This window comes from Hordeum vulgare, chromosome 6H (assembly GCF_904849725.1).
Source record: "Hordeum vulgare subsp. vulgare chromosome 6H, MorexV3_pseudomolecules_assembly, whole genome shotgun sequence".
NCBI classification, from domain to species: Eukaryota; Viridiplantae; Streptophyta; class Magnoliopsida; order Poales; family Poaceae; genus Hordeum; species Hordeum vulgare.
In genome coordinates this window covers 18,865,732-18,879,033 of record NC_058523.1, presented here as the reverse complement: position 1 = coordinate 18,879,033, position 13,302 = coordinate 18,865,732, and the positions used below count along the sequence as shown (strand labels likewise).

The 13,302-nt window shown below is 44.4% G+C and overlaps 1 pseudogene across 1 annotated transcript; it reads left to right on the top strand.

Annotated features, from left to right (window-relative positions):
- The first annotated feature begins 1,324 nt into the window (after nt 1-1,324).
- Nucleotides 1,325-6,864, top strand: LOC123402723 (annotated as a pseudogene). Its single transcript, XR_006611338.1, has 3 exons — nt 1,325-2,253; nt 3,324-3,395; nt 6,222-6,864. The product of XR_006611338.1 is annotated as a lectin-related protein-like (transcript).
- Nucleotides 6,865-13,302: the final 6,438 nt, after the last annotated feature.

Here is a 13,302-nt window from a genome sequence, read left to right as displayed (position 1 = left end):
CTCTCTTGATTAAAGCTAGTGCAGCTCATCTTCCATTGTCATGACAAACTATCGATCATGTGCGAGTTAAGAGGACAATTGGGCATCGTGCGTGTGCATGCATCCTGGATCGATCGGTCTCCATTTTTCTTTATTATGCATATTAGCTTTGCCTTAAAATAAAAGTTGACCAAATTTATATAAATTTTATTATCATATGGAATACTAAATCAATACCATTAGATTCATCATTGAATATATTTTCACATCATGTTCATCTATTCTTTTATTGTAAATGTTCATACCATTTTGTATGAATTTGGTCAAACTATGTTAACTTTGATTCAGAACGAAGCTAATATGCAGAGTAAATAAAAACAGAGAAAGTACTAATGAATATAGTATATCACAATATGTATTTCAACATGTTTTCTAGCTATCAACAACTATCATATTTGGGAACAAAATAAAGGAATCCCAAGAAGGCTTCTGACAATAAACCCTTGGGTTGCTGATGGGGCAGACTTCTCATACGGAAGAAGGCATACGAGAAAGTATAGACTTGACTCGAGATCCTCAATAATTCAGCATCATTTGAATGCACGCATCCTGGACACGTCAGACTTTCTTGATCTGGTGCCACAGTATAATATGTTAAATATTAGATGTAGCGTCATGTGTGGAAAACTGGAAATACCGTGTTGATGGACCAGTTCGCGATGTGTGAGTTAGTAGTAGTATATATAGTATTTGTAGAGACTAAAGCAAGACTACCCGATCATGCATATAGCATGCATATGGATGGACCAGTCCACGATGGCTAGCTAGTTAGTACGTATAATTACAGAGATGTGCATACAAGTTGCATGTAATCTATAGTGACATGCTAGCGTTAGAGTGCAAGTCTCCATTTGTCCACTTTTTGTAAAGGAAAAAAGGCGACCTGTAATTTAGGTCTTTCCCGCGAAAGTCAGACGTGTCCAAGTATAAAACTATGGAGAATTTTAAAATGAAAACAGACCAAGTGTCTTTATACTTATGAAAACAACATATAAAACTATGGAGAATTTTAAAATCAGACCAAGTGTCTTTATACTTATGAAAAAAAATGTTCTTATCGTACTAGTCTCTGTGTCTCTAAATATAAGTCTTTTTAAAGATTCAAATACGGACTACATATGAAACAAAATGAATGGATCTACAATCTAAAATATATCTACATACATTCGTATGTAGTTTGTATTATAATTTTTATAAAAACACTTATATTTTGGAACAGGAGGGAGTACGAGGTAGGTACAACACGAGATACAAGTCTGCTCGGCTATTTAAGGTCTTAGAACACGCTGGCCAATCATAAGCGGGATTATCACTTCCAACTCCAAGTAGCAGCACATATGCTAATGGCCTCAGGTGCAAGAAGCAGCACGCCGCAGCTTCTCCTACTACTTTACGCTGGCTGCGTCCTCCTTTCCATGTCTCGTAATGCTCCTCAGCATCTCGTAGCAGCCGCCAACTCACCCTTCTCCTTCAGCTTCGACTTCTCCACCATATCCATCTCTCGCTTACAAGACCTCCGATTGGAGGGCGATGCGGCCTTGCACGGGAAGCTGGTCGACCTCACCTACAACTCCATCACGCAGAGAATCGCCAACAACAACTGCATGGGGCGGATGGCGTACGCTCACCCTGTGCCCTTCTATGACAGTATCACCGGTGAGGTATCGAGCTTCACCACACGGTTCAAGTTCGCGATCGGGCTCAACGTCGGTGGCAGCAACAAAGAGGGTGGCATGGCTTTCTTCCTCTCCAGCTACCCTTCCAGATTACCGCCAAGCTCAAGCGGGGGTAACCTCGGTCTCCCTGTCGATGACGGCCGGAGCCAAGTCCACGGCACAGACCAGTTCATCGCCGTAGAGTTCGACGTGTTCAGCAACACCTGGGACCCAAGTGGCACCCAGGATCATATCGGCGTCGACATAAACTCTGTTAGGCAGTCGGTTAACACGACAAGCTTACCCACCTTCAGCTTGAACGGCTCTATGACAGCGTCCATCACCTACGACAACAGTACCAAGATGCTTGTCGCCTCCCTACAGTTTGATGATCATCCTTCTGTCGGCCCCATTGAGGTAAGCACCATATTGCCTGATCCCGTCACGTCCTTGCTACCGCCGGAGGTGGCGGTGGGGTTTTCTGCGGCCACTGGTACATCTTTCCAGCTCCATCAGATATTGTCTTGGTCCTTCAACTCAACCCTTTCGACTCACGCAGGTATGTATGTATGCAACATCCTAATTCTCAAACTTGAAATTCTGAAAAGTATTATCTTGCATCCCAAAATGGATTGACATATTAAGTGCCACAAGCGTTTGTTTTTTTTACTCTGATCATTAACATACATAAGTCTATTTAGATTCGTTGTGAACTAGTTTCATGGTCACTGTCTCACCGTTTTTCATTAGCATATTTAGGAACAATAGCAATCGACAAAGTGGCACCCTTGTAGGTCATGTCAAAACCTATTTTTGAAAAGGAATTAAATGGTTTTATTATTATTGATGAAAAGGAGCAAAAAAGGTTTTATTAGTTTGGCTAGGTAAATTCTACTGTGGACCAGCTATTTGTTAAACTGATAAAATGGATCCCTATTTCTAAATATTTGACAGATTGAACCACATTTTAAACTGAATATTCTAGTTTGAACCAGATTTAACTCAAATATTCAGTTCAATGTTTTAAAAACGGAGTAGGATTATTTCTCAATATTCAGTTGTTGCGGAATATCCACTATTTGTATCATGTGAGGTTCATCCAAAATCTCAAATGTGGTTCGAAGTGGAATATTGGGATCAATTGTGTTCAAATTATCAAAAAATTGAAACAGGTTGTCCAAGTTGTCATAGTGGTAACTCTTGTAAAAGACAAAAATAGTGTAGTGGAGGGTTATCTGCACTAAATTCTGAACACTACACTTGGCATTAAAAAATATCTTTTTTAAAATTGAAGAGGAAACTCTAGACCTCTATTATGTACATCTTACATCACTGATAAAGTTTGCTAAAATACCTCCATTTCCTACCAAATAACATGTATTTCTCCTCCAGGAAAAACGCTCAATGGCCTATCTTGTCTCGTATAGATTGCACATCAAAGTCATTTACGTTTCTGAACTTGCCTATTATTTTTTTCCAACGAGCCTCACGGCCAGACTCCACTATGAGTGATAATTCTTAACTTATCAAAATCAAGACATTCCATCCAGTGTTTAAATTTTTGTGCTCTTTGTATGAATTTGACATTCATAATGTATCCCTTTATTTGACCTTTCATTGAATATATAGGTTCTGACGCACAAGACACACAAATAAAGCGCAGACGAATGACCACTGGATCGGTCTTCACTAGCAAATCAGGTAGAAAACGCCCATATGCTTGTGATCCTACAAATGTTTTGACGTATGAATATTATTTTCATTTACAACAATGATACATGTTTGATTTAAATGACAATCGCTATATTTCTGTACAAGATATGGGCCAAGATATATAGAAAATGATTCTGATGTTTTGATGAATATCCATTAGTCATGGCTCTACTATTGTCGTTAGCACTTAAAGTGCCCATTGCTCTTGTATATTTTAGTAGGACTGCAATGCTTAAGTCAGCAAATACCAACAACATTTAGTTTCACCAAATAAAAATACTGTGACAAAATGCCGGGTAGACCATGCAATGCTGCATAGAATAATCATAATAAATGATAAGAAATTCTAGAGAATATATGAAACTTCAGAAGAAGAAAATCAGACTTGCTTGATGAAGACCTGGAGGTTTGTGCTGTTGTTTTGCATGGAGGACATGAATCTTTTTAGGTTATGTCATTGTGTTCCATCCAGGTGTTGAGGGATTCTTTCATTCGGAAGGTCTTGCTATGGCGAGTTGTTGTTAAAGATTTGCTCACCTTTAGAGCATCTCTAGTAGACCTCATATAACGCCGATCCGTAAAACACGTTTACATTTCGCGGAAAAACGGCTTTGCAGGCCGGCGCGAGCGAGGGCAGAGTTAGACCCTGCAAAACGGACTCGTAAAAAGGATATTCATAGAAGATGCGTTTTTTACCGGTCGGCTACGCGGGGTCTGCTCGGACGCCGCCGCGTTGACCCGCAAACCGAAAACCACTAATAAAAAATTTGACAGCGATTCCGACAAATGAGTTCAAATTCAAACAATAAAACATAGTTCACGCCCAAATAAATGCATAGTTTTGAAGGACAAATCCAAAAGGACTTCATGCAAAAACGACAATCACATCCGTCATCATCTTGGTCACTCTTCACTCCCCACCACATCAATCGAGGTCATCGCCGCCCCCAATCCATCACCGGCACTTGTTCCAACTTCGGCACCGAAATCATCAGCGACATTGGTTCCAAATCCTGATGATAAAACATCACCGGCACAGTAACACGCACCGGCCGACGCAAGCATCCTCCTCTTCAAGATGTTTCTCCTTGCCATATCATGCCATTCTTGGCTGATGTCGTCCATGTCATTGCGGTTCAATGTCATGATCCTATTCTCTTCGACAAGAAGCTTGGACATGGCGGCACGTGCTCTTCTGTCCTTAATGGCCGCCTTGCGCAACCCCTCATTCTTGGCTGATGGCCCTTGCTCTCTCGTGCCTTCTTCTTGGCCAACCCTTTCTTTTCTCCAATGTCTTTGCTAGCATCACGTCCCAACGACCTTGGAGTGACTGAAAGGTCTGTGGTGTCCTGTTGGGATACTTGACCATCACGTGGAAGTATTGATCTTCGATTCTTTGCCAATATCTCTTGGAGCTTTGAGACATACCCCTGCAAGCATCCATAGACAACGCGCTCCAAGCCTTGATCAAGATTTGATCTTTGAACCACCGCTACATTGAGTGACATCAAGTCACGAGCTACCACAATGGCGAAAAGAGAAGCAAGAACAAGGGATCGAAGATGCATACCTTCCGACCATTTCATCGAACACCTCGCATGCGGTGGAAGCAGCGCAACTGAAAGGCATGGTCGGGGAACATCTCGCCGGGGCAGATGGAGTGGATGAAGGTGTCACCCTTTTCGTAGGAACCTTCTTCTGCTTCACGCCTGAAACCTTGCTCACCTTCTTCGTCGGCGGCCGGGCAGATCAAGTAGCGGCGGCGGCGCCCGGCGCACGTGCCTTTCCGGCTGGGCCAGCCGGATTGCCGCACTGCACGACAATGTTGCCCTGCCGCTTGCCGGCAGGCGTGTTGGTGCCTTGGGCAACAACGGGAGCGACATGTCCCCAGACGAGATCCGCCGGAGGGGATAACACGTGCGTAAACTCCACGTTCATGGGGGACGACTGTGAGGCTTCCATGGCAGGGAAGATAGACCCGAGCGCGCGGTAATTTCCATCGCGCCAAATCTCCTTGCCAAGGAGGGGGGAGCAGGAACGGCCGCGTGGAAATTTCCCTCGCGCCAAATCTCGCTGCTGATAGGGAGCGAGCTCGGGTCGGCCTCCCACCTTGTGAATCTAAAGGTTGAGGGCGAACTTTTGTCACGTCCCGCAAAAACTTTTACGGATCGGACACGTTTGCGGAGTCTGCTCGGGCAGAATTTTCCGCGCCGACCCGTATTTTGACGATTATTTTACGGGTCGCGGCGTTATACGGGGTTTGCTAGAGTTGCTCTTATCTTGGCACACTAAAATTCTTAAAAATCATATGTAAATTCTAGTTGTGGTTGATGGCAATGGCCTGGCAGTGGAGGTTGGATGGGTATGACTTATTATGGTTGGGAACAGGTAATTAAGGGATGGGCGTGAGAGTAATGCTGGTGGATATAGGGATGGCATAAGTGGATCTTGCTCGAGTTATTTAGTTATTACTCCCTCCAGTCCAAAAACGTTGGTGCATTTGAAACAGATCTAATCAAACTTTTAAAACTTGACTATCAACTCAATGTGTGAAACAACTTTGAATTTTTTTGACTATCAATATATTATTGAAGTACTTCTATTTGAATGTGTATATTTTTGCCTGAAAGTAGGTCCATGATATCACAATTTGATTCAGTTCTATGATCACATTATAATGTTAAATCATCATACAACACAGTTCCAATGCTGCAGAAAATCCCAATGCAAATTTGGTTTATTGCTTTGAAGCTGTGCATCTTGAGCAGAGTAACTTCAAGTAATATTTAATCTACACCGCTAATGCTTGAACAGGTCGCAAAAAGTATTATGGACAGCTTTTTGTAATATTTCTGGAGTAATGGTAGCAAGCTGTTGGAAGGATGTCGCACGGTTCAGGTGGGAAAATACACTTGATTCTTTGCGTTAAGAACAACAGGCCTCAGGCGATTCGAGTACGGAGAATTGGCCACTATGACAGGCGATTTCTCCACCAAGCTTGGAGGCGGTGCCTTTGGCGAAGTATATCAGGGAGCTACTGGAATGATAGCAGCATGGAATGGGAAGATCTGGCTGTCAAGAAAATGAAGAACACAACAGGAAGGGATTTCAGGGATGAACTCACGACAATTAGTGAAACAAGGCACAAAAATCTAGTGGAGCTGATAGGTTGGTGCTGCAGCCGAGACTTCATCGGTTATTGGTGTTGTTGCTTTCAGCACAAGGTTGAACTCTTCCTTGTATATGAATTGGTACCTAATCGCGACCTGGAATACCACCTGAATCACTTTCTACCATGGGAGAAGAGGTATGTATTGCACGTAGCGATTCTTTTTTTTCCTATTGCATCTTAATTTGGAGTACGTATAATCAATTGCCACCAGGATTAACTATTTTACACCTGGTATAGAGTGGCACACTGTTGTCTATGGCTTTACCGACATGATGTAACAATATTTCTGCTTCTTGTACTTTAATCTGCTTGAGGTTTACGCACCCTTCGGAAGAGATCCCGGCAGTAAAATAGCGTAAAGGGCAACGCAATGATCGCCCACGCAATGACCTCGTCTTGCTGCATCTTGTGCCTGCACAAGGGAAGGAAAAATAGCCTTCAACTGTTAGCCATGGATCAAAAGAGTTCCTAGGAGCTCGTATTGGCAGATGACAGCGCAAGCAAGAAGGAAGGCCTACCATCTGAGTTGTCGACGCGCAGCAACCTCCGCCTGATGAGCCTGCGAAAATTTTGAAATCCCCACAGATTCAGTAAGAAAGGAACGTAGATTAATTATGTGTATATAGTTGATGTCTGAAGTGTATGCGATGAGGGAGGCATGCCAACCACTACCAGGGTGGTGCTGGGACGGGCGCCGGTGAAGGACACGACGGGCTGCCCGGTGCTGGTGGCGAGTCGGCGCCTGATGGTCGGCAGCAGCAGCGCCCGAGGCAACACCCCCGTCGCCGTTGTCGTCGCCATATGTTCGCTCGCTGTTTCGACGCTCAACTCCGGTTAAGTTTTTTGTTTTCTGTTTGAGGCAAATCAATGCGATGCGATGGGCCTGAGCTGGAATCGAGTCTTGAATCAACTTATTATCATGGTCATGAATCGAGCGGCCCACGGAACGGAGACGAAAGCATATTTTAATGGCCAGTGTTAGGCGCCCGTGGACCGGCCGAAACACTGGGCCGGTCGCGTCCCAGCTACCGGATCAACCTTTTGTTAACCGTCAGATTAAGATATGCCTTCATCTATCTCCGACCATGGGGTTTCTTCACGGATGTGTCTAGGTTTCGGTCGCTTGAGACTTCGCATGAATCTCAATGCAAAATCAACGGATTATAGTATCGTTTAAGACTTCGTCAAGTCTCAGTCGATTGATTTTTAGCAAAGCAGTTTCTCCACGATAGGAAAAAAAGAAAAGAGTAGCGCCCCGATCGTCCTCGGTCCATTGTGCTTGCCTGCCACCCACGGGAGACCTCGACTGGTCGCAGGGGCACACTACATCAGGTCGACATCGTCGTAGGTGTGCGGCTATCGTCGTCCCTGTGTTCATCTGTTGCTCATGTCTTCTGCCGTCGCGCTCGCCCTCGGCTGGTTGTGGTCGCCTCCTGTTGGAGCAAACCCGCCGCCCACGCTGCTCCAAGCTAGATAGCCTCTGCGCTCATCGTCCTCGTGCTCGTCGTCTCCTGTTGAAGCATTATGCTGATTTTGAGTCTAATTAAGTTATACTCCCTCCGTCCTAAAATTCTTGTCTTACATTTGTGTAGATATGAATGTATCTAGTCATATTTTAGTATTTAGATACATCCGTTTATAGACAAATCTAAGACAAGAATTTTGAGACGGAGGGAGTATTATGCCCATTTGAGTCTAATTAAGTTAAAATGCTTTGAGTCCCACGCCATATTTAATTCATACAGTTTAGAGAAAAGAAATGAGTGGCTATGCATGCATTATTTTTTACATTCATCATGCAAGTCCAATAAGAAGGAGGATGCTACATTTATTTTCTCGGAAATTGAATATGTGAGAAATATTTCATTGTCTAGTTAAAACTAATGTCATTCTTTCATAATTCATCTTTGTTGATGAGATTTCAGATTTGAGCCCTATAAACCGGAAAGGAGGGAGTATATAGTACTCTCTTCGTTTCTAAATATAAGACCTTCTAGAGATTTCACCATGAACTACATACAATGCAATATAACACGTCTTATATTTAAAAGCGGAGGAAATATAAAACAAGCCCTGGCATACACAAGTCATTGGAGCTGGAGTTGGGATGAGTCGAGGCCATCGAGCACAGGTGCTTGATCGATATTTCTTAAAAAAAAACACTCGATCGATAATATGGAAATGTTGACATCGGTCTAAAAAGGGTACCGTTGCTATACGAGACATATCATCTCATCCCCTTCGTCTCATCAGATCGCTCAGATTTAGACTGCTGTCGTTATTGCCTTCGTACCTTCCTCTCCTAAATTTTAAAATCGTCGCCTCGTCAGATGGATCCATGACCGACTCTAGCCTTCAAGTGCTTAGCGAGAAAATTATTGAGATGCCTCTCTATTTGACTATACCTCGAGCGTTTAAATTCAAAAAGTTCAAAAAAATCGGATTTTTTTGCTCGGAATACATCTTTCTTGTAGGGCGGCGGGAAACGCGGTTACCGCCCGGTAACCATTTTTCTCGGGCGGTACCCAAAACGTTGGATAGGGTCCCACTTTTCAGTTTCGCACATGGCCCTAGATTTTACCCGCCCGGCCCAAGATAAACCCTGTAAACTGGAAGGGAGGGAGTATCAAGCATGCCGTGGCATACACAAGTTATTGGAGCGATAGCTTGGATACGTTTGGCTACAGGAGATTGAGATACACGAGGTTTGCAACTCAAAGTATAGATCAAGTGTAATGTAAACTGAATTAAGGACAGTAAAACTGAGCCTAATCCCTGCTCTCTCGTGAATTAGGTATTTTTGGCCGTCTGATTTTGTTTGTTAAATGTTTCTAACCATCCGATTAGAGTTAGCACTTCGTTAGCCGCGAACTGGGCCGAAAGTCGTAAGGGCAGCTACTCCCGTAACTATTTTGGAGCGGTGGGGTTAATCGGACCAGTTTTCCTAGTCGGCCCAAGGCAGCAAAGCCCGCTTCAGCCTTGATAAGAAAATAAAACACAGCGAACGAGCATCTCCCTTCGCTGATCATGATGCCCCCTCCTCTCCCCGCCGCCGCTCACGGCGGCGTCTCCTCCCTCAACAAAATTATTCGGGCGTTCTTCTTCCATACAACCTAAGTCGAGCCTCGTGAGGGATTCCGGCACGGGTCCGAGGCGGGGCTTGCGAGTGATCCGGCGCAGGAGAGAGGATCAGCCCGAGGCGATGCGTGCGAGGATGCGGTGCTCAACAGGATCCCGGTGGTTGAAGAGGTGCGACAAACTAAGTCGAGCCTCGCGAGGGATTCCGGCACGGGTCCGAGGCGGGGCTTGCGAGTGATCCGACGCAGGAGAGAGGATCAACCCGAGGCAATGCGTGCGAGGATGCGGTGCTCGACAGGATCACGGTGGTTGCAGAGGTGCGACGTCTCCTCTTCCCCGTCACTATTGCTCCTTGCTGCAGCCACTCGTGCGGGTCACCGCCTGGTTTAGTTCAGTCTCTTTTGTATATGAGAGACCGTCTAACTTCCTTCACATCACCACTAGCCTCAAGGGAGATTTGGAGGAGGCCGAGGCTTGCAACAGTGAAGACATGTGTTTTTGTCAGCTTGATGCCACTCTGTCACTGCAGGTTATTGGCAAAAGTTCAGCCGCTCTCCTATCATTTTATCCATCAAAAATGATTTTTGGACTGAAATATTTATCACTTGAAGTTCTATATAATATGACAATCCGTATTCATTGCTCCCAGTTTCTTGAAGCAAATAATTAGATGGATACATTTGGTGGAGTTATACGATGTGAAATAAAAATGTTTGTTCCTACCAGTTAATAACTGAAGAATACATCTAAGCTGACTGCTGTCAAGAATACAAATTTGTGATAGAGATGATGCTACTTACGGATTAAGAGGTATGGGTTTATGAATCCATTAAAATCCAAGAACATAAATTAGTGTCTCCTTTTTTTACTATGTATATGTAGCTGGCCTTACAAACAATTCTTTTTATCTTGCAAAGTTCCTTTTTGTTAATCTATAATATAAATATACACATGTGTCCTTCCCGGCACACAATTGTGTAGTTTAAGAAAGAGGATAAATGTTGCAAAAGAGCTGATAACTTTCTTTCTTATGTAGATTATTAGGAGATGTGAAGTAAGTTTAAGTGGATGAGTTATATCCTATCCATGATACCTGGTGTATAACTACCTTGCAATTATCCGTCACCGGCGAGTGGCGCACATCAGCCGCCATCAAGGTCGTGTTGTGATGGTTATATACCTCCTCGATTTCCGGCAACTGTTCGCTTCTCGAGGTGACCCTCTACCTTGCAGGCAGATTACCATGGTCGACTGGATTGACCGCCCCCGATTCACGTGCATCCCCTTTCTCGACCTGATTGACTGGATACCATCAAGCGCTGGATTTCTTCGGGTGCCTTGCCACAGATGAATCTCCTCGAGCGTCTCGTCTCCCTCCCGCAGTAGATCTCCTCAAATATTTGAATATCTTTCCAGTCTTAAATTATGTTTCTGGAGACAAACGCGGAAAGCTGAGGTACTACTACGCTGTCTGATCTTCCGTATCTCTAACAGATCTCCTGTCACATGATCTTGCGAAGGTTGTCGTGCATGTGTTGACTTCAGTTTCTACATTTCAGATAGGTGAGTAGTCTAAATTTTCACTATGGAGATGACTAAGGATGCTTTCTATGTCTTGTGCAGTATTCTTCAGTACAAAATATTGCACCTAATAGGCAGAATTGAGAGAAGTTGAATGGGGTAAGGACCTTTGCTACATCGGCTAACACAACAACAAGGATTTGCTCACACAGTATTATCCATTGCTCTAGCCGTATATAACTGGACAGGTTAGGTTATTAAGAACAATGTGATTTATTTATGGTTGCATAACATCTATTAGTGGTCCGTAGTCTGAAATATGCTTCCAACAATCAAGTAGAAGGAATACTTACTAAAGTTGCCAGCATTTCCGTCAACTGTGGTATTTGATCCTTACTACAACCAGTGTTTTTTAGATGTATTTTTTAATTATTTTTCTCTTTCTCCCATTTACAACGCAAAGAAGTTGCAGCTTTCTATAATCCACTCGTAAATCGTTGATTGATTATATGTTACTCTTTGGTTTTAGAAAAAATAAAGCATAATGATATAAATACTTTCCAATATTCGAGATATAGAAATGCCAATATTAGAATTCATAGTGTGTCATTTACCTATCTATACATAATAAATTAACTTGCGTTTTTAACTCCAATGTTTATGTGGAACAACTGGATGTATTTAGGACACCTCTTTGGTTACTCCATACTTATCTAGATGACAGCAACAAGTGTTTGTTTCACATTGCCTTTGGTTACTACATACTTTATCCGGAGAACTAGAGCAAGTGCTTTTTTGGCGGGACTATATAGCAAGCCTTTGTTTTCAGGACATTGCTTTGGTTACTACTCCCTCCGAAATTTTTTGTCACCGAGGCATTTTTCCAAAAAAAACCTTCACGTTTGCCCGACCGAACCCGCGCTCCCCCTCCATCTTCCTCCATCCATCCACCGTGCCACCGCGCCGCGCCGCCTCCCAAGCTCCACGACGCAGCGCCACCGCGCAGCTCCTCGTACCACCGTGTCGCGCCGCCTTCCAAGCTTCACGACGCAGCGGCACCGCACAGCTCCACCGCACCACCGTTCCACGCTCGCCCGCAACTCCCCGCACAACAAAATCCCCCCCTTTCCACCAGTGACGACGGCCAGCATTCCGGGCCTCGTCTCGCCGCTGTCTCTATCGCCCCACCGATCGCCGCCCGCCTTCTCCCGCTCGTTCCGCCTCTTCTCTTCTTCCTCATCAGGAGCTCAAGATGGAAGGAGTCCCCTTTTCTTTAAAGCTCGCGATTTGCCAGCTTCGGTGGCGGCACTGCCCCGTGCATACTCCGGCTCCGGTAAGTCCCTCCACTCTTTCAAATTCCATCCTCTCTTCCTCACCCATCCGCTCTCCATCTCAGATCCACTACGCGTCTCTGCAGCTCGCTTGTGCATCGGGACGCCGACGCCATGGAGGACGCCGCTCCACCCTTGATCCGGTCTAAATCAACCTGAGACGAAGACGAAGACGAAGGCCGAGGAGGTGGTGGTCAGGGATACGGACACGGCTGTTGTGGTGCAGGAACCGGAGGCAAAGGGTGAGGTGTCACGGTCTCGTGAGCCAGCTCCTGCGTAGACTACAGAGGTAGAATAACGTTTCTGCTTGTTTGCCATCCATCCCCAGTATTTTGAAGTTGTGATGTCTCATTCGTGGGTTATTACTTTTTTTGCTGGTTGTACGGGGATGGCAGTGGCGGTGGCTGCTGCGGGGCATCGGGCAAAATGGTGGAATTGGTGTGGGATTTTGGAAGGCTTTGGTGGTTCAGAGAGATAGATGCAGGTGAGTTGGTTCTGTGCTTAGTTATGATTGTGTTTGATAATGCCTCGTTCAGTGAGAGTGCCATTCAGTCAGTTGTTTGTATGAATTCTGTGCGAATTGTGTGATTGTGAGTGAACAAAACCTTGTGTGCTGCACCTTTATTTAACTGAATTATGAATTATGTGCAGTTTGAGTTAGTACTGATATCTCTCCCTTTGTTTTTCAGTTCCTGATATTATTACTGAGGTAAGTGCCAGATATCTGGTCACGGGAACAATGCGATCTGGTCTCGAAAAGGAAGAAGCAAATGGAAATCCCTAATTCAGTTTC